Below are 19,779 nucleotides of genomic sequence, written 5' to 3' on the forward strand. Positions count from 1 at the left end.
TCCGGACTATAAGCCGCAACTTTTTTCCCACGCTTTGAACCTCGCGGCTTAAACAATATATGGATTTTTCCCGCTTTCAATTTTTTTTCAAAAAAAAAAAACACATTCTGAGACGTGCTCAGTTTTTTGCCGGCATGAAGCTTTCATTAGACCAATGAAATTTCCGAACGGGTTAAGGTCAATAACTTTTTTGTTTACTGTTTAGATTAAATTGAGCGCTCTCAAACTTCCCATCATTCTGATTACGGTAGTCATTTTGTCACCCTCATCATGGTAAAGACACGGAGAAATGCATATGATGCAGCTTTCAAGTTGAAGGCGATTGATCTGGCCGTTGTAAAAGGAAATAGAGCATGCTGCACGGGAGCTTGATCCTAATGTGTCGATGATAAGACGTTGGAAACAGCAACGTGAGGAATTGACTCAGTGCAAAAAGACAACTAAAGCTTACTGCTAATTTTGTATTTTTTGTTACAAGCCGTGTTTCGTTAAAGCCTATTTATTTTTGTTACAAGCCGTGTTTCGTTAAAGCCTGTGTAAAGTTAATTTGTTTCAATGTACCGGTAGGCACCTGCGGTTTATAGACATGTGCGGCTTATTTATGTTCAAAATAATATATATTTTTTAAATTCAGTGGGTGCGGCTTATATTCAGGTGCGCTTAATAGTCCTGAAATTACGGTAACAGAAATGGAATAATGTGTCCCTGAACAAAAGGGGGGGGGGGGGGGGGGGGTCAAAAAAAAGTAACAGTCAGTATCTGGTGTGGCCACCAGCTGCATTAAGTACTGCAGTGCATCTCCTCCTCATGGACTGCACCAAATTTGCCAGTTCAAGGGGTGAGATTTTACCCCACTCTTCCACCAAGGCACCTGCATGTTCCCGGACATTTCTGTGGGGAATGGTCCTAGCTCTCACATTCCGATACAACAGGTCCCAGACGTGCTCAATGGGATTGAGATCCGGGCTCTTCGCTGGCCATGGCAGAACACTGACATTCCTGTCTAGCAGGAAATCACGCACAGAACGAGCAGTATGGCTGGTGGCATTGTCATGCTGGAGGGTCATGTCAGGATTAGCCTGCACGAAGGGTACTACATGAGGGAGGAGGATGTCTTCCCTGTAACGCACAGTGTTGCGATTGCCTCCAATGACAGCAAGCTCAGTCCGATGATGCTGTGACACACCGCCCCAGACCATGACAGACTCTCCACCTTCAAATCGATCCCGCTCCAGAGTACAGGCTTCGGTGTAACGCTCATTCCTTCAACGATAAACGCAAATCTGACCATCACCCCTGGCGAGACAAAACCGCAACTCGTCATTAAAGAGCACTTTTTGCCAGTCCTGTCTGGTCCGGCAACGGTGGGTTTCCGCCCATATGCGATGTTGTTGCCGGTGATGTCTGGTGAGGACCTGCCTTACAACAGGCTTTCAAGCCCTCAGTCCAGCCTCTCTCAGCCTATTGCGGACCGTCTGATCACTGATGGAAGGATTGGGCGTTCCTGTTGTAACCCGGGCAGTTGTTGTTGCCATCCTGTACCTGTGCAGGATGTGTGAGGTGTGATGTTCCGATGTACCGATCCTGTGCAGGTGTTGTTACACGTGGTCTGTCACTGCGAGGATGATCAGCTGTCCATCCTGTCTCCCTGTAGCACTGTCTTAGGCATCTCTGTAGCTCAGTTGGTAGAGCATGGTGTTTGCAACGCCAGGGTTGTGGGTTCGATTCCCACGGGGGGCCAGCACAGAAAAAAAAAATATGTATGAAATGGAATGTATGCATGCAATACTGTAAGTCGCTCTGGATAAGAGCGTCTGCTAAATGACTAAAATGTAAATGTAATCTGACATTGCAATTTATTGCCCTGGCCACATCTGCAGTCCTCATGCCTCGTTGCAGCATGCCTAAGTCACGTTCACGCAGATGAGCAGGTGAGTCAGATGAGTCAGTAGAAAGGCATCTTTACTGTCCTCAATTTTCATAACTGTGACCTTAATTGCCTATCGTCTGTAAGCTGTTAGTGTCTTAACGACCGTTCCACAGGTGCATGTTCATTCATTGTTTATGGTTCCAAGCATGGAAAACCGTGTTTAAACCCTTTACAATGAAGATCTGTGAAGTTACTTGGATTTTTCCAAATTATCTTTGAAAGACAGGGTCCTAAAAAGGAACGTTTCTTTTTTCAGAGTTTATTCGTTTCATGGATTTCAAAAGTCGTTGGAATTCATATATGCCCAATATAGGCTGTATTTCAATGAATTCAATAAATTGTAGGCCCTATTCCCACTTTGAGATATGAAGGATATTCTGAGGAGCGGGGTGACGAAAGAGAATTCTACTTTTCTATTCAAATTAAATCCTTCCATTACCTTTTGTTGTAGCTGGCAACACAACATTCTTAGCCTGCAGCTCAAATTGATTGTAAATATCACAGTAGCCACTAGCCAGTAAGCACAAGCTATTCAACAATGACAACAACAAAAAATATTCTAAAACATATTACACTACTGAATAATGCAACCAAACCATATTACACATTTGAATAATGCAACAATTCACTAGCATGTATGTGAAGACATTTAATGGGTTTATTTTCTTCATCAAGTAACGTCAATAATGAAAGATTAATCCTCTCATAAACTGATTGTAAAAATTACCAGGCTTCATTTTTATCAATATCATGCAAAACATTGCATGAGGTAAAAGCAAATTACAACTGAAAATGTGGGTACAAGTGAATTCACTGCAATGATCTGTTTTATATGGAAGCTCACCCCCCCCCCCCCCCCCCCCGAAAAAAATAACGTTTTTGCAATGTGCAGAATTAGTCTGCGCTTCAGATTGATCAATTTCAGCCTACTGATAACAAACACAGCTGCATGTAGCCAGCAGAAACCTATGCATTCTGATCCCATCTGGGCCTGACCAGGATAAACGTAACGTCATCTTTTCATAGCCTAAGCTATATATTTATAGCCTAAATAGTCCCATTTATTTGTGTTCTGAGAAAATGTGGATGTGATCAAATTTAGCTTTTATTCACACTTCCGTACCTAAGCGACCTAGGTCTTTTAAATCTAAAATTATTGACTGTAATTTTGTAATCAACACGATAGTGATGACATACTGTATGAGTATCTTTTTAATTACAGATGCAAAGGCCGACACAATGCAACCCTGTATACAGTGAGCTCTGTTTGTTTTTGTCCAATTGCAGTTGTCTCTTTGTCTTTGTAAAGGGTTTTAATGCTTTCATCCTTCCAAGGGCCAGGAGTGTTTTTTTAAAACCATATGATCTGTGAGCCTTTCTGGGTAAGTCTCTAAGAGGTTTCCAAACATGGATTGTAGACTATTTGCTCATTATTATTTTAAAAATTCTTCAAGCTCTGTCAAATTGTTTGTTGATCTTTGATAGACAACCATTGCCATAGATTTTCAAGTAAAAACTGTAACTCTGGCACTTTTGTTTTTTTTGAGACATGGATTGTGTATGTGTGCCAGTCAGAGGGTGAATGGGCAGACAAAATATATGAATGCCTTTGAACGAGATATGGTAGTAGGTGCCAGGCGCACCAGTCTGTGTCAAGAACTGCAATGCTGCTGGGTTTTTCACACTCAACAGTTTCCTGTGTGTGTCAAGAGTGGTGTGCCACCCAAAGGACATCCTATAACGACACAAGGCGAGACCTAGATGCAGACACAGGAGGCAGATGGTTCAAGTCTCTGATATTTATTGAGAAACAACGGGCAGGCAAGAGGCAGGTTGAGGACAGGCAAGAGTTCATAACCAGGTCAGAGTCCAAACGGTACAGGGTGGCAGGCAGGCTCAAGGTCAGGGGCAGGCAGAATAGGCAGGTGGGCTCAGTGTTAGGGCAGGCAAGAGGTCAAAACCGGGAGGACTAGTAAAAAGAGACTAGGAAAAACAGGAACTCGGAAAACATGCTGTTAAGCTTTACAAGACCATACGAACTGGCAACAGACAAACAGAGAACACAGGTATAAATACACTGAGGGTAATAGGGAAGATGGGTGACACCTGGAGGGGGTGGAGACAATCACAAGGAAAGGTGAAACAGATCAGGGTGTGACACGTCCATCCAACTTGACACAAATGTGGCAAGCATTTCACTTAACATGGGCCAGCATCCCTGTGGAATGCTTTTGACGAATTGAGGCTGTTCTGAGGGCAAAATGGTGGAGTGAATTCTCAATATTAGGAAAGTGTCCTTAATGTTTTGTACACTCAGTGTAAGCATTATGTTTATAAATTAAATATTGTCAAGGCTACTTGAGAAATTTGACATTACAGTATTCAGACAAACATCAATGGAAATTGTGAACCTCTTTTATAACATTAAACTGATTTTCAGATTTGATCACATAGAGCAAAATACTTTAAATAACGGTACATTATGTATTTACTACTGTGAGGTGGGTCCGATTAAATGAGAGATGGGACAAATGGTAGCCTATCTTCACTTGTTTTAGGCCCATAGGCTATTTCACGAGTATGAAACCTTAAGAGTCAGTAAAGAGTAGCAATTTATTCTGCAATGATCATGGAAATTAAATAATCAGAAATATATTTTAAGTTATTTTAGAATGCAAAAGATCAAATAAATAGTTTTTCGCTCTTCTCACTAACAGCAAATGATTTCATCTTCTTCTTATATTTAGCTACTTGTTTTTTGTTATGAATAACTCATCAAATATTCCCCATTTGCACAAGGCTACTTTTGCATTCTTGCAATGCAATACTTCAACTACTGTAAACTGTGTGTTTGCATGGTGTAAAGTTTGCGGGAGGATAAGGACATTCTGACATCAAGTTCCGTTTTTATAAATGGCAACTTTTATATGAAAACTGACAAACATTTTTTGGGCCATATTTTGTGAGTACGCAACATTTATAAATGAAGCCCCGATCGCAACGCAATTGGAGATTCTGGAATGGTTCCTGCGACTGTTTTCCACCACCATCAACAAAACACCATATTATGGAATTTCTTGTGGAATAATGGTGTTGCATCCCTCCAAAGTAGTTCCAGACCCTTGTAGAATCTATGCCGTTCTGGCTCGTGGTGGCTTAACGCCCTACTGAGACACTTTATTTTGGCAGTTACCTTTATGTCTATTTGTTTAACATACAGAATGTCCATCTTTTTTTTGTTTAGAAAAGTTGTGGCCAAGTAAATGGATGTTACAGGTGATATAATGTAAAACCACTATTTTACGTACAGTATCTTGAACAAAATCTAAGCAATTATGCACTGAACCTCAACTAAACTCAAGGTTGAATCACACTGGTTGAATCAACATTGTTTCCAGGTCATTTCAATGGAAGTTCAATTTACGTCTGTGCCCAGTGGGTATCTTCTATATGCCAAGGCAAATGTTGCCTGTTGACTTGACTGTGTCTCTGGATTAAATGCATTTGGCTTGTGTAATCTGATAATCAGGTATACAGGCCTTCTTTGTACACAGATGAAGTACCAGGGCCAGAAAGGATGAGTAATATGAGCACAACAGAGTGCTGAGAGGTGTTGCTATGGAAGCAGGTATGTGTCTGACGTACAATCCTCCGGCAAACCATGCCGTTAGTCTGAGCGGAAGAAAAGTGATTTATAAAAGGGGGTCTTTTATTGACAACAATTTTGACATTTATCCGTAGACCCATTTTCTGGAAAAATTTGCAAAGGGCTCTATAAATGCAATGATGGCACACTCCTACATGCAAGCTCTAAAACAGGTAGAGTCCAAAGCAAGAGATTGCAAGTTAAAAAATGAAGTCTCATAAAGATTAAATATATTTTTTGTCTTGTATTTGTAGCAGGTGATGGAGATAGGGAAAGATATACTTTTCTTTCATTTATCTTTGAAAAGGCAGATAGAAAACACAACAAGATGGTTGGTTGACAATGCTTAAGCTTTGTGAAAGCGTACATCACCATTTCTTCTCCATCAACTAGACCTGGTAAATTGATCCCTGAGTGCCAAGAAACACATCCGGGATTCTTCACTTGACACAATCATGAACGTCATTTTCCAGGATAAATAGATAGATCTATGATGTGTCTTCTGATTTTTGTTGTCCTCTGAAGACCACTCAGCCAATCATGATTTTATTTCATAGTGTTTTTTTCCATATGGCTTTGAAATATCAAGTTTATTCCTTTTTAAATAACCATCTTGTTTACTCTCTACCGAGTCAGGAATTCATGCAGAACCCAATAAATAAAGGCTATCCCACAATGCATTATACATGACGAGTGACAAAACTAAGGCTTGGGTCCGTAGGGTAGCATTACCCCCTCCGCTACCCAATCAAAACCCATCTGTGTCAATGTAATTTCCAACAAAGGCCTATACCATGAACAGATATAGGGGTGGGCCTTTTCAAAAAAATAAATACAAATAAGCACAAACAGAACAGAACCTCCCATGGGAGTGTCTTTAAATGGATTATCTGTCACACACACACACACACACACACACACACACACACACACACACACACATACCATTCTCTTCTCCCCCTCTCTAGCTCTTGCTCAGTGATTCAAATTATAAATCACAACTGGAAGGTGATAGTTAAAAGTCCCCATAGGAGCGGGCTGTGAGGTAAATTCTACTGTTGTCTAGGACGAGAGATATACAGAGCTGTAAATATAGAAACACACACAGGAGAGTTGAGTTTTACCCACGAACCCCCACCACTATACACTTAAATGTATTTCTGCCCGGGTGGTTTTCTTTTTTGTTATTTGACGTGTTACACAGGACTGACTTGATTGACAGTGAGTAGATTTCATATACTGTTTGAAAAACCACTGAGATCCAATGACTTTCGAAGTATAAAAAATAAGTGGTCACCAATCCACCGGACGTAGGATGTCAGCAAATCCATGCTTCCCAAGGGACCGTCCAACATGAGTTTTATCCATGTTCAATATCAAAGGAGTGTGGTAATTGCGAAAAGGCAATAGGGAATTTTGACAGTTCCATTCCAGTCAATTAATAATCAATGGCGTGTCAAAATGACAATCAGGGTCTCTACACATTATTAATCAATTTACTCTACATAGTGTATATTTTTCTCAATGATCCTCTTCTCTTACTGCTTTGTTGAGACCTTGTGAAACACCCATTCACAGATGTAATCAATTGCTTCTCATCTCCACTCAACGCGCCATCAGTTTCAAACATAACATCCACTTCCGTGATGGTTGCGGATGAATGACACAACAATGGGCCTGTCGTGCAAATAGTGTCCCCCTGCCAAAAAGTGCCCCCCCCCCCCGATATAGTTATATGTCTGTCATGTTGAGCTATCTAGCTATAAGTTAACCTCTATGGGCTAGGTGGGACGCTAGCGTGCCACCCGTGGTGCACTCCATCAACAGCAGGTGCATTTCAAGAGCGGCAAATTTGAATCCAAATAAATGTCAAAATTCAAATTTTTCAAAAATACAACTATTTTACACCATTTGAAAGATAAACATCTCCTTAATCTAACCACGTTTTACGATTTCAAAAAGGTTTTACGGCGAAAGCATAAATTTAGAGTATGTTAGGACAGTACATTTACAAGAGTTGTGTGTAATGTTTTGTCAAGTCAAAGACAGGGTCACCAAAACCATAAAACCAGCTAAAATGATGCACTAACCTTTTACAATCTCCATCAGATGACACTCCTAGGACATTATGTTAGACAATGCATGCATTTTTAGTTCTATCAAGTTCATATTTATATCCAAAAACAGCGTTTTACTATGGCATTGATGTTGAGGAAATCGTTTCCCTCCAATAACCGGCAGTCAAGTCAGCGTCACAAATTAAATAATTAAAATTAGAAAACATTGGTAAAATATTATATTGTCATTTAAAGAATTATAGATTTACATCTCTTGAACGCAATCAACTTGCCAGATTTAAAAGTAACCTTACTGGGAAATCACACTTTGCAATAATCTGAGCACTGCGCCCAGAAAAATACGCGTTGCGATACAGACTAGACGTCATGTTGGGGAGATCTAAAATCGAAAATACTATGTAAATAATCCATTACCTTTGATTCTCTTCATCAGATGTCACTTCCAGGTATCACAGGTCCATAACGAATGTAGTTTTGTTCAAAAAAGCTCATCATTTATGTCCAAAAATCTCCGTCTTGTTAGCACATGATCTAAGCCAGCCGGACTTCTCGTCATGAACGAGGGGAAAAAATATATTTCCGTTCGTTCAAACATGTCAAACGTTGTATAGCATAAATCATTAGGGCCTTTTTTAACCAGAACATGAATAATATTCAAGGTGGACGAATGCATACTCTTTTATAACGTATTGGAACGAGGGTACCCAACATGAACTCGCGCGCCAGGTGTCTAATGGGACATCATCGTTCCATGGCTCTTGTTCGGTCAGATCTCCCTCCAGAAGACTCAAAACACTTTGTAAAGGCTGGTGACATCTAGTGGAAGCAATAGGAAGTGCCAAAATATTCCTCAGCCCCTGTGTTTTTCAATGGGATAGGTTTAAAGTCAATACAACACATCAGGTTTCCACTTCCTGTCAGAAAATGTCTCAGGGTTTTGCCTGCCAAATGAGTTCTGTTATACTCACAGACACCATTCAAACAGTTTTAGAAACTTTAGAGTGTTTTCTATCCATATATAATAAGTATATGCATATTCTAGTTACTGGGTAGGATTAGTAACCAGATTAAATCGGGTACATTTTTTTTATCCAGACGTGCAAATGCTGCCCCCTAGCCCTAACAGGTTAAACCCGATCAATCAAATGGATAGGTGTAAGCAATTATGGTAATTCCAAATGCCCTTAACTAGGTGTCTTTGCTAGACAGACACAGAGAGAGGAAGACAGACAGAGAGAGAGATGGAGAGAGAAACACAGAGAGAAAGACAGCAGTGCAAATGTACTTAGACTTGAGTATTTAAACAACTTATCTCTTCCAACTTGTTAGGCAATCACATGTACCTATGGAGAAAGAATGGCCAGCCACACAGGAGAGTGATTTTTACTAAGGAGGAGAAGGAGGCCGTGTTGACCGAGATGCATGCTGGCCATTTCGAAGTGAAGCACATGACTGCCAAAATCAACCTACGCTTCTTCTGATGGGAAATTGTCAAGGAGGAGGACAGCTGGGCAAGTGAAATAACCTTTTTTATCAATCACATTCTATTATATCTGAAATTATTATGAGTTCAATGAATGTCATATCAGAGAGCACACAATGTTTCAATTTGTCACTTTTTGCTTAAAGGTCAGTACCCTGTCTAGGAGTTTGAGAGGGTGAAGACTGTGGCGCTGGAATTGAAGACCATTAAAGTTGTTTCACCATGGCACATGATCGGTAAGTGTCCCAATTCAAATATTGCCCTGATAAATTGTTTTGTAATGGTTGCTTTTTTGACCACAGCAGAATTCAATATTATAGAATGTGTGTGTGTGTGCGTGTGTCAGTATACTTACAAATATGAAAATATGCATACTGTATGACACAGATATGGATAAGAATAATGTAATCTTCTCTCTAACACTTTGAATGTTAGGGGTTGACCTCATCAGACCCTTCATGAAATCCTGGAATGGCAACAGCTAGTGACTGACGGCGACCGATCACTTTACCACGTGGGTGGAGGCAATACCCATTAACCTGTTAGGGCTAGGGGGCAGTATTGACACGGCTGGATAAAAAACATACCCGATTTAATCTGGTTACCACTCCTACCCAGTAACTAGAATATGCATATACTTATTACATATGGATAGAAAACACCCTAGATTTTCTAAAACTGTTTGAATGGTGTCTGTGAGTATAACAGAACTCAAATGGCAGGTCAAAACCTGAGAGATTCCTTTACAGGAAGTGGCCTGTCTGACCATTTCTTGAACTTCTTTTCCATCTCTATCATTTACTAAGGATCTCTGCTCTAACGTGACACTTCCCACGTCGTCCATAGGCGCTCAGAGCCCGGGAAAAAACAGAATGTCGTCATTCCAGCCCCAGGCTGAAACACATTATCGCCTTTCTCAAGTGGCCGATCAAGGGACACTGGGCTTATGCGCGTGACCCCGACCGCCCCCGCCTTTGGGATTTTTTCCTCTGTTTGCCGAAAAGGAGATTCCCTGTCGGAATATTATCGCTTTTCTACGAGAAAAATGTCGTAAAAATTGATTTTAAACAGCGGTTGACATGCTTCGAAGTACGGTACTGGAATATTTAGAATTTTATTGTCACGAATTGCGCCATGCGCGCGACACTTCTTTACTATTTCGGATAGAGTCTGGAACGCACCATGCGCATGACCCTGATTTACCATTTCGGATAGTTTCTGGAACGCACGAACAAAACGCCGCTATTCGGATATAACGATGGATTATTTTGGATCAAACCAACATTTGTTATTGAAGTAGCAGTCCTGGGAGTGCATTCTGACGAAGACAACAAAAGGTAATCAAACTTTTGTAATAGTAAATCTGATATTGGTGAGTGCTAAACTTGCCGGGTGTCTAAATAGCTAGCCCGTGATGGCTGGGCTATGTACTTAGAATATTGCAAAATGTGCTTTCACCAAAAAGCTATTTTAAAATCGGACATATCGAGTGCATAGAGGAGTTCTGTATCTATAATTCTTAAAATAATTGTTATGCTTTTTGTGAACGTTTATCGTGAGTAATTTAGTAAATTGTTAGTGAATTCGCCGGAAGTTTGCGGGGGTATGCTAGTTCTGAACGTCACATGCTAATGTAAAAAGCTGGTTTTTGATATAAATATGAACTTGATTGAACAAAACATGCATGTATTGTATAACATAATGTCCTAGGGTTGTCATCTGATGAAGATCATCAAAGGTTAGTGCTGCATTTAGCTGTCTTCTGGGTTTTTGTGACATTATATGCTAGCTTGAAAAATGGGTGTCTGATTATTTCTGGCTCGGTACTCTGCTGACATAATCTAATGTTTTGCTTTCGTTGTAAAGCCTTTTTGAAATCGGACAGTGTGGTTAGATTAACGAGAGTCTTGTCTTTAAATAGCTGTAAAATAGTCATATGTTTGAGAAATTGAAGTAATAGGATTTTTAAGGTATTTGAAAATCGCGCCACTGGATTAGACTGGCTGTTGCGTAGGTGGGACGAATTCGTCCCGCCTAGCCCAGAGAGGTTAATGGTCTGATGGTCTGGAGATAGAAGCTGTTTTTCAGTCTCTCTGTCCCAGCTTTGAACCACCTGTACTGTCTCCGCCTTCTAGATGGTAGCGGGGTGAACAGGCCGTGGCTCATGTGGCTGAGGTGATCTTGATGATCTTCTTGGCCTTCCTGTGACACAGGGTGCTGTAGATGTCCTGGAGGGCAGGCAGTGTGCCCCCAGTGATGCGCCGGGCTGACCACACCACCCTCTGTAGAGCCCAGTAGCATGCAGCCCACTCGTGAGTAGCTCGCCAAGCAATGCTGAAAGTACATTTTTTTTGTGTGTTGCGCCACAAACTGTCATAAACATAAATCTCCCGGCTACTATTACACTATTCAATCAAAGCCACATTGACATTATCCTACCCTGGTTAGCCACTATTGGCTTAAAAAGCCAAACGTAACACAATATCTCCCAACTAATTTCAGCAAAATTGGTTGTCTGTCTGTTTGGTGCGTGCATTTGTCTATCACTACGTATTCAGTCAGTTAGCGATGCTAGTAATGATGTGGGTAGACAGAAATACTTTCCTCAAAAACATTCTCATTTAAATGTTAAAGAGTGACTGCCTTTAAAAAGCAACAAATCCCTTTGAAAACAGCCTATGTGGCATCGATATGAGGCAGAAACAGTTATTCTAGTGTCAAAATTGACATCAAAGTGTAAGTAGGAAATGTTTTGTCATAAAGTCTGTCTCGTCTAAAACGGAGTTTGGAACCTCCATGCATCACAAGGGGTAAATGAAGGTTGGGTATTCATTTGACAATGTCTATTTGCCCACTAACATGGAGAGATCAATTCCGGTGATTGCTCTCTATCCAATAGCATGCTGCTCAGCAGCTCCAACCATTTACATAAGACAACAAGTTGCACATTTTTTTTACTTGAAATACTGCAACAAACACCTGCCCTCCGGCCCAGCCTGAGTGGCCCGCCTGCCCTCCGGCCCAGCCCGAGTGGCCCGCCTGTCCTCCGGCCCAGCCCGAGTGGCCCACCTGTCCTCCGGCCCAGCCCGAGTGGCCCGCCTGTCCTCCGGCCCAGTCCGAGTGGCCCGCCTGTCCTCCGGCCCAGCCCGAGTGGCCCGCCTGTCCTCCGGCCCAGCCCGAGTGGCCCGAGTGGCCCGCCTGTCCTCCAGTCCAGCCCGAGTGGCCCGCCTGTCCTCCGGCCCAGCCCGAGTGGCCCGCCTGTCCTCCGGCCCAGCCCGAGTGGCCCGCATGTCTTCCGGCCCAGCCAGAATGGTCCGTCTGCCAGGGTCAGCCTGAGTGGCCCGTCTGCCCGGCGCAGCTATCGGCGCCACCGAAGTGGGCAACGCCGAAGGTGAAGCGAGGTCCACGTCCTGCACCTGAGCCACCTCCAGGATAGGTGGGTTGGGGAGGGAGGGTGTAGCACAGTGCCGTCGGTGACGGCAGCCACCCTCCCTTCCCTCCCTTATTGTTTAGGGGTTATTGTTTATTGGTTTTGTTGGGGTATTGGGGATTTTTTTGTGTTTTCTTTTTTTAGGTGCATTCCAGGGTCTGCACCTTGAGGGGGGGTACTGTCACGTCCTGACCAGCAGAGGGCGTAATTGTGTTAGTCTTGGTCAGGATGTGGCAGGGGGTTTGTGTTTGTTAAATGTTGTATGGGTGATTGGACTCCCAATTGAAGGCAGGTGTGTTGAGTTGCCTTTGATTGGGAGTCCTATATAGGAGTGTGTGTTTTTCTTTGGGGTTGTGGGTAATTGTTTCTGTTCAGTGTGTTATGCTGTCAGTACTGTTGAGCTGTCGGTATTTTCTTGTTTTGTAGTGTTCCAGTGATCTTTTTTAAAATTAAATGATGCTGAACACTAACATTGCTGCATTTTGGTCCACTTCTTCTCTCCATGATGACAGTTGTGACACTTACTTAGATGTAAAATGGCAGAACGAAGACATCCTTGGCAAAAATGTCAAAATTAATTACAGATTTATCGAGTTTTATTCTGCGGATTTTGAGGAAGTAAAATAGACTTTTGTGTCTACAATATCTCATGGGGTACAAACATCATTAACCTGTTGGGGATAGGGGGCAGTATTTGCACGGCCGGATAAAAAAACGTACCCGAATTAATCTGGTTACTACTCCTGCCCAGTAACTAGAATATGCATATAATTGTTTGATTTGGATAGCAAACACCCTAAAGTTTCTAAAACTGTTTGAATGGTGTCTGTGAGTATAACAGAACTCATGGCAGTCAAAACCCTGAGACAAATCCTGACAGGAAACTGAAATCTGATGTGTGGATATCACTTCAAACATTTGCCATTGAAACACACAGGGGCTTGTGAATCATTTAGCACTTCCTATGGCTTCCACTAGATGTCCCCAGTCTTTACAAAGTGGTTTGAGTCTCCTACTATCAAAATTGACTGAAAGAGAGGCTGTTTATCTTGGTCACAGGGGATGGGCCATTACCATTGTGACGTCGGCGCCCATGGGTACTCTCCCTTTTCGAAACGTTTTGAAAGACAATGCAACCGTCCCAATGGAATATTATTGAAGCCCTGGTTGAAAAAGCCCCTAAAGATTTATGTTATACAACGTTTGACATGTTTGAACGAACTTAAATATATTTTTTTTGCTCATTCCTGACGACAAGTCAGACGCACACGGTACATTTTCACTAGCCTTCGGAGCGCGCTAACACTATTGGGACATAAATTATTAACTTTTTTGAACAAAACTACATTTGTTATGGACCTGGGATTCGTAGAAGTGCCTTCTGATGAAGATAATCAAAGGTAAGGGATTATTTACAATAGTATTTTTGATGGTTGATCGTTCCAAGATGACTCCAACTTTTGTAGCCTAGCCTCTGATGAAGGTTGTCAAAGGTTAGTGCTGCATTTAGCTGTGTTTTGGGTATTTGTGATGCATGCTAGAGGAAGGCATTGATGCTATGGACTGGCTCGCCCGTTCCCCGGACCTGAATCCAATTGAGTACATCTGGGACATCATGTCTCGCTCCATCCACCAACGCCACGTTGCACCACAGACTGTCCAGGAGTTGGCGGATGCTTTAGTCCAGGTCTGGGAGGAGATCCCTCAGGAGACCATCCACCACCTCATCAGGAGCATGCCCAGGCGTTGTAGGTAGGTCATACAGGCACGTGGAGGCCACACACACTACTGAGCCTCATTTTGACTTGTTTTAAGGACATTACATCAAAGTTGGATCAGCCTGTAGTATGGTTTTCCACTTTAATTTTGAGTGTGACTCCAAATCCAGACCTCCATGGGTTAATAAATTGGATTTCCATTGATTATTTTTGTGTGATTTTGTTGTCAGCAAATTCAATTATGTAAAGAAAAAAATATTTAATAACATTATTTTTTCATTCAGATCTAGGATGTGTTGTTTAAGTGTTCCCTTTATTTTTTTGACCAGTATATATATATATCAGTGATATAAATATATGGCCTAAAAAACATAGCTAAGTAAGGTTAGCTGACATGGGATAGTTGATCTGGACATTTCTGACAAGTTATAAATAACTCTCTAAGGTATGCAATGACTGACAATTTCGAAATCCCACATTGTGCATTCTGTTATTACAACTTTCAAGATTAAGTTGAAAGCCGGACTGAGTAACTTAATTAACCTCTCTGGGCTAGGCGGGACGAATTCGTCCCACCTACGTAACAGCCACTTGCAGCCTGTGGCGCGATTTTCAAAACATTAAAAATCCTATTACTTCAATTTCTCAAACATATGACTATTTTACAGCTATTTAAAGACAAGACTCTCGTTAATCTAACCACACTGTCCGATTTCAAAAAGGCGTTACAACGAAAGCAAAACATTAGATTATGTCAGCAGAGTACCAAGCCAGAAATAATCAGACACCCATTTTTCAAGCCAGCATATAATGTCACCAAAACCCAGAAGACAGCTAAATGCAGCACTCACCTTTGATGATCTTCATCAGATGACAACCCTAGGACATTATGTTATACAATACATGCATGTTTTGTTCAATCAAGTTCATATTTATATCAAAAACCAGCTTTTTACATTAGCATGTGACGTTCAGAACTAGCATACCCCCCGCAAACTTCCGGGGAATTCGCTAACATTTTACTAAATTACTCACGATAAACGTTCACAAAAAGCATAACAATTATTTTAAGAATTATAGATACAGACCTCCTCTATGCACTCGATATGTCCGATTTTAAAATAGCTTTTTGGTGAAAGCACATTTTGCAATATTCTAAGTACATAGCCCAGGCATCACGGGCTCGCTATTTAGACACCCGGCAAGTTTAGCACTCACCATAATCATATTTACTATTATAAAAGTTTCATTACCTTTTGTTGTCTTCGTCAGAATGCACACCCAGGACTGCTACTTCAATAACAAATGTTGGTTTGGTCCAAAATAATCCATCGTTATATCCGAATAGCGGCGTTTTGTTCGTGCGTTCCAGACACTATCCGAAATGGTAAAGAAGTGTCGCGCGCATGGCGCAATTCGTGACAATAAAATTCTAAATATTCCATTACCGTACTTCGAAGCATGTCAACCGCTGTTTAAAATCAATTTTTACGCCATTTTTCTCGTAGAAAAGCGATAATATTCCGACAGGGAATCTCCTTTTCGGCAAACAGAGGAAAAATCACAAAGGCGGGGGCGGTCGGGTCACGCGCATAAGCCCAGAGTCCCTTGATCGGCCACTTGAGAAAGGCGATAATGTGTTTCAGCCTGGGGCTGGAATGACGACATTCTGTTTTTTCCCGGGCTCTGAGCGCCTATGGACGACGTGGGAAGTGTCACGTTAGAGCAGAGATCCTTAGTAAAAGATAGAGATGGAAAAGAAGTTCAAGAAATGGTCAGACAGGCCACTTCCTGTAAAGGAATCTCTCAGGTTTTGACCTGCCATTTGAGTTCTGTTATACTCACAGACACCATTCAAACAGTTTTAGAAACTTTAGGGTATTTTCTATCCATATGTAATAAGTATATGCATATTCTAGTTACTGGGTAGGAGTGGTAACCAGATTAAATCGAGTATGTTTTTTATCCAGCCGTGTCAATACTGCCCTCTAGCCCTAACAGGTTATTAAAAAAGAAAAGAAAGGAAAACAAATATTTATTCATTTTGGTGGGGGCCCTACAGCTTGGGAACCCCTGCACTAGATGACTGATGGGGGTGCTGTGTTGAAGCCACCGTGCCTCCATCTTGGCACTCCCAAACCATTGTAAAAAACTATTTGGAAGGTAGGGAAATGCATTTAATCATGTCTACATTTGTTTTTGCCAATTCCATTCTATTACAGACACCTTAATGCATACTTCTAGATTATATTATGTGAACTAAACATACATTTTGCAAAAGGGGAGCGCGCAATTGGCATGCTGGCTGCAGGAATGTCCACCAAAGCTGTTGCCAGAGAATTTAATTATAATTTCTCTACCATAAGCCACCTACAACGGCATTACAACCGCGCCATCCCAGGACCTACACATCCGGCTTGTTAACCTGCTGGATCCTCTCAGACCACCCACCCAGAAAGCTGATGAAACTGTGGGTTTGCACAAGCCAAATAATTTCCGCACAAACTGTCAGGAACTGGCTCAGGGAAGCTCATCTGCGGGCTCGTCGTCCTCACCAGGGTCTTGACCTGACTGCAGTTTGGCTTTATTACCGACTTCAGTAGGCAAATGCTCACCTTCAATGGCCACTGGCACTCTGGAGAAGTGTACTCTTCAAGGATGAATCCCAGTTTCAACTGTACCGGGCAGATGTCATGTGGGCGAGTGGTTTGCTGATGTCAACGTGGTGAACAGAGTGCCCCATGGTGGCGGTGGGCAGGCATAAGGTATGAAAAACCAACAGAATTTGAATGAACATAGATACCGTGAAGCCGTCATGCCACCTAAGGATTTTTATTTTGGAGCTCATTACAGTGTAAATTACGTTCTTTTCATTATTGCTTTGCAAACAAGGCTGATTTCCACGACAATTACGCTGTTTAACCTTTTCAAACGTACGAACAAACAGGTGTGATCATTCTACAGTGGTCCCTGCAGCGTACGCTCAAACCGGTGTGATTTAGAACATCCAGTTGCTATTGATGCAACAATCAGCATTTGAGTTGGCCACACTGATTTTTCACAGAAACATTTTGCACAAACACAGTCCTTACAAAGTTATGTCCAGAATGTGACCACCTTATTTTTGGATGCAATGTTCAGACATTCACAGAAGTAGCTACAGCATAACACAATCATCCTATTCGGAACATGTATGCCACATTTGTCCTAGCGTTAACTGAGGAAAGATTGACATAACACAAGCAGTCATATTTTTATAACTCTCAGCTGACAGAAACAACAAAATTAATTAGCTAATAGCAATTCATATTTATAATTAATCACATCACGGGTGAGCTCACAATTGATCGGAATAATTGAGTAAAACACTTTCTAGAAATTGGAAGTAATCCGACAATGAAAGTTTGCGCGCTCCGCCATGTTTGTTTTGTCGCATCAACCAAAGATAATATGAGGAGACAAGATGAGTTTGGTCTGTTTATAGTATGCACGTTGAAGGGGGTGTGTCATCTACAATCATTCACTTCCCTTCATTCACTTCAGGAAGTTTACCCGAAAGATGAGTGAACCATTCCTTCGCCTCATTATAACATCTTTGGTCTGACAGATGTTTACGTGACACCCAGAAGGCATTGTATAATGTCAACAAAAATGGCGCCACACATATACATAGCTGGCAAATAGCTTAGCATTAGCTCATTATAATCAGTACAACATTCAAAAAAGCATTTTACACACATCATACGTGTCCATTACATTCTATGCAATAATCAGAATACATTATTTGTCACCAGTACTTGAAAACATGTGAATAAAACAGTAAACACATTATGCTCCATACATACATACATACATACATACATACATACATACATACATTGTCACGACTTCTGCCGAAGTTGGTGCCTCTACTTGTTCGGGGGGCATTCGGCGGTCATCGTCACCGGCTTTCTAGATGCCACCGATCCATGTTTCTTTGTCCATTTGTTATGTCTTGATTGTTCACACCTGGTTCCCATTTCGTTGTGATTACTTCCCTATTTAAACCCTCTGATATTCATGATGTTTTGTGCGTTATTGTTTTACTGTTGTTCGTGTTCGTCGTATGTTTAGTTATTGTTTTTTCCCTGCATGGATTTTGTATGATGAACTTTTCCTAGAGTAAAATACATATGTTTTACTCAGTTCGGTGTCCTGCGACTGACTCTATTTCTCATCTTCTATACACGGACACTGACATACATACTGTATGTGCCAACAGTAGAACACGATATACAGAAAATAAGGAACTTACTTTGATAGGAACGCAAACATGTCAAAGTTATTATTTGTAAGGAAAACAACAAGGCAATGTCAGAGCCAGCCAGAAAATGTTCCAATTCGTGTAAGACTGTGCAAATATCTGCATACTTGATCTGCACAAACATTGCTGAAATTCGTGGGCTCTCTTTGAAGAAAGAAGCTCTGTAAAGCCTCAAACATAAATTGTCCACAACGCTGAAATGGGCTACTTCTATGTGAATTATTGAGGTGGGATAAACCTCAATTGAAACTGTTAATAGAAAATAAAACTTGTTAGAAAATAATGTGAAATTGACAAGTTGAAACATAGCCTGTAGATAATTAGCAGGCAGCGCGTGTTAACTGTCCTGTTGCGTAATAATCACATTATGGAACAGTGAGTGAATTCTGACATCATGTGCATAAAACAACTTACGTTGGGGCGACCGTTAGAGATATTTGGAATTCACGTGTGAAAAGGTTAAACAACCTTTGTTTAACTAATAAAATTAAAACATTACTTCAAACTACTTTTGGGTACAATGTTAACATTATAACATGAAATCCATGTCTTAAACATTGCTACAGTGGGTTGAGAAAGTGTTCATCCCCTTGGCATTTTTCCTATTTTGTTTCTTTACAACCTGGAATTAAAATTGATTTTAGGGGGGGTTGTATCATTTGATTTACACTTTGAAGATGCCTACCACTTTGAAGATGCAAAATATTTTTTTTGGTGAAACAAAAAGAAATAAGACTAAAAAGCAGTGCATAACTATTCACCCCCCAAAGTCAATACTTTGTAGAGCCACCTTTTGCAGCAATTACAGCTGCAAGTCTCTTGGGGTATGTCTCTATAAGCTTGGTACATCTAGCCACTGGGATTTTTGCCCATTCTTCAAGACAAAACTGCTCCAGCTCCTTCAATTTGGATGTGTTCCGCTGGTGTACAGCAATCTTTAAGTCATTCCACAGATTCTCAATTGGATTGAGGTCTGGGCTTTGACTAGGCCATTCCAAGACATTTAAATGTTTCCCCTTAAACCACTCGAGTGTTGCTTTAGCAGTATGCTTAGGGTCATTGTCCTGCTGGAAGGTGAACCTCCATCCCAGTCTCAAATCTCTGGAAGACAGAAACAAGTTTCCCTCAAGAATTTCCATGTATTTAGCGCCATCCATCATTCCTTCAATTCTGACCAGTTTCCCAGTCCCT

This window comes from Salmo salar, chromosome 18 (genome assembly GCF_965601325.2).
Source record: "Salmo salar chromosome 18, fSalSal1, whole genome shotgun sequence".
Lineage (NCBI taxonomy): Eukaryota > Metazoa > Chordata > Actinopteri > Salmoniformes > Salmonidae > Salmo > Salmo salar.